The sequence below is a fragment of the Chlorocebus sabaeus genome, chromosome X (assembly GCF_047675955.1).
Source record: "Chlorocebus sabaeus isolate Y175 chromosome X, mChlSab1.0.hap1, whole genome shotgun sequence".
Lineage (NCBI taxonomy): Eukaryota > Metazoa > Chordata > Mammalia > Primates > Cercopithecidae > Chlorocebus > Chlorocebus sabaeus.
This window is the reverse complement of record NC_132933.1, coordinates 33680861-33684367: the sequence shown is the minus strand read 5'-3', so window position 1 is coordinate 33684367 and position 3507 is coordinate 33680861.

Sequence of the window (3507 nt, the reverse complement as noted above, 5' to 3'; positions counted from 1 at the left end):
TCCAGCTGTATTTTTTTGCATTCATTTTCCATTCTGCAACCTCTATCACATTAGCAGAATAACCAGTAAGTTGTTTTCTATTTTCTAAAATATTTTTTTCCGTCACTATATGCATCACTTCTGAGTCTTACAGGTATAGAGCTGAGTTTAGAGAGTTGCTAAAATTCACCTATCGGACCAAACTAAGGTTGGTCCTTGGCTGTTTGTTCCCCATCTGAGCCTAAGTCTCGAGCTCAGACACATCTCTTTATGGGCACAACTGGGGAACAACAAAATGGCAACAGTTCTACAGCTCATAATATAACCAGTCTGAAGGGTTCCCCTACTCACAGACTCCTTCATTTACTGGGAGTTAAGCCTCACTGTTAAATAATTTATTTTGAAACTGGAAAACCGGGCATGCTGCCTTCCACAATACACCACTATACTCATGATGGCAGGAGGGTGGCTTGGGGACTAGGGGCAATGACACGGGAAGGATTCAATCATTGCCCTTACTTATCTTTGATCTTCTTCCCATCCTCACACTGAATAATCACTTGTTCCTACCTTCCCTGTGAACCTCTCTTGCCTGGCTGCAAAATTTTAAGACACCAAAGACAAAATTACATTATGCTCTGAGTGATTACTTACAAGTACATCAGAATACTTATTTACATAGAAAAGCACTGGAAAGGAGGAACACAAAATATGAAAGACAATTGATACGGTACTGAAATTTTTCTTTTTTTTTTAACTGTAAGAAATTTGTGCAATAAATAAAAAAGGAGGGAAAACCATATCAGAGCAACAGGCAAGGAGGTGGCAAACTAGGTAAGTCTCCTTGGAGAATAAAAAATATATTTAAAATACAATAGCCCTACTATAACTGATTTATGGCTCAGGTGACTAAACACAATTTGAAGCAGTAACAACACTCATGAGCTGAAAATAAAATACTTTTAGCCGTTTTATTCTTCCTGCCTCTTTCCCAAAGAATATGCCAATGAAGCTGTTCTTGATGTCACAATATTCATATATAACAAAATTTCTGCATTTAAACTACCTTGCCTACTGAAAATAGGAGAACATAATAATTTCATCTCTAGGAACCAGTAACCAAAAAAAAAAAATGTCCTTAGAGATTATTTATTTATTTATTTATTTATTTATTTAGAGACGTAGTCTCGCTCTGTCTCCCAAGCCGGAGTACAGTGGCATGATCTCAGCTCACTGCAACCTCCACCTCCCAGGTTCAAGTGATTCTCCTGCCTCAGCCTCCCAAGTAGCTGGGACTACAGGCACGTGCCACCACACCCGGCTAAATTCTTTGTATTTTTAGTAGAGATGGGGTTTCACCGAGTTAGCCAGGATGGTCTTGATCTCCTGACCTCATGACCCACCCACCTCGGCCTCCCAAAGTGCTGGGATTACAGGCGTGAGCCACCACGCCCAGCTGAGAATAAAATTTTTAAGTGGGTATTATAAAATTCAGGTTTTATTATTCAGGGAAGTAGATGGATTGAGATTCAAAACTTTGGGAACTAGTTTCTTTTTAACTTTTGAAAACTACAGATTTATTAGGCTAGGCAGCAACTATGATTAGGTATAAATAAACAGAAATTCAGGGGTCATTAATGTTGCTACATGCTCTTTATTTCAGTCGTTGCGGGTTAAAAGTAGACATTTCCTGGAACATATATTTAATAGTATTTATGACTGTTAATACTATTTAATAATAAAACTTTTGGCTGGGTGTGGTGGCTCACGCCCAGCACTTTGGGAGGCCGAGGCGGTGGACTGTTTGAGGTCAGGAGTTCGAGACCAGCCTGGGCAACAAGGTGAAACCCCGTCTCTACTAAATATACAAAAATTAGCTAGGCATGGTGGTGCACACTGGTAGTGCCAGCTGCTCAGGAGGCTGAGGTGGAGGATTGCTTGAGCCCAGGAGGCAGAGGTTGCAGTGAGCTGAGATTGCACCACTGAACTCTAGCCTGGGTGACAGAGGGAGACCCTGTCTCAAAAATAATAATAAAAAAACTTTCGCTCTATACTTTGAAATATGACTGCCTTATTTAAACACTTGAAAAACAACCACTTAAAAATATAAGGCAAGAGGGCATTTTACAATAGTATAATCAGAATGTCCTTATCACCCAGGTAATTTAAATTTATCACAGGCATGTAATAATAATGCAGATCAAACAACCTTAACAAAAACAGCCAGGCACGGTTGCTCACACCTGTAATCCTAGCATTTCGGGAGGCTGAGGTGGGCAGATCACTTGAGGTCAGGAGTTCGAGACCAGCCTGGCCAAGATGGCGAAACCCCATCTCTATTGAAAATACAAAAATAAGCTAGGTGGGGTGGTGAGTGCCTGTAATCCCAGCTACTCGGGAGGCTGAGGTGGGAGGATCACTTGAACCCAGGAGGCTGAGGTTACAGTGAACCAAGGTCGCACCACTGGGCTCCAGCCTGAGTGACAGAGTGAGACTCTATCTCAAAAAACAAAAAACAGAAAACAGAAAACCAACTTTAACGAAAACAGCCAAAACTTTCAGGGTTCCCTCCCCCATTCACTCTTCTGACCTAAACAAAATTGAACAAAATAAACGAAGGAACAATATCATGATATCAGAGTCCCACAATTTTCCATTTCTCCCCAACTTAAACAGAAAGGTTTAACAGTGTATAAAATGAAATCTACTTAGTATATGAAAGACAGTTAAAAATATTTAATATCATTTTAGTTTCTCTTATGAAACAATTAAGCTAAAATACTGACTCATTATATTTTTCCTTATCAGAACTCCTATTCTTTTGGATGTCATCCTATCCTCAAGCTCATATCAGCTCAGATTGAAATAAAGTACTTACATGGGCATAAAGAGTAGACTTCTTAAGACTTTATATTTGAAAGAACCATTTTTAAGTAACTTATTAAGAATTTAGGCCAGACACGGTGGCTCACGCCTGTAATCCCAACACTTTGGGAGGCCGAGGCGGGCAGATCACCTGAGGTTGGGAGTTCTAGACCAGCCTGACCAACACGGAGAAACCCCATCTCTACTAAAAATACGAAATTAGCTGGGCATGGTGGCACATGCCTGTAATCCCAGCTACTCAGGAGGCTGAGGCAGGAGAATTGTTCGCACCCAGGAGGCGGAGGTTGTGGTGAGCCGAAATCGCCCCACTGCACTCCAGCCTGGGCAACAAGAGCGAAACTCCATCTCAAAAAAGAAACCATTTAAAATATCTAATGTTCATATTTTCAATTCAACAAATCTGTGGGTTAGTTTGCTTTTTGGTTTGTTTGTTGGTTTTAGAGTGGAGGCAGGGACTTAAATCAAAACCCATTATTTCCAGGGCAGATCATATATTATAGTACACAAATCAGTTTTCAAATTCCAGATTTGCTTTTCGCAGCAATGCCTTCATTTTGTTAACAAAAGTGGCCTCCTATATGTTTCTATCAAGTCCATTTGTAACACATTCAACACAGAGGAGTGATAATTTCCTAAAAGTTC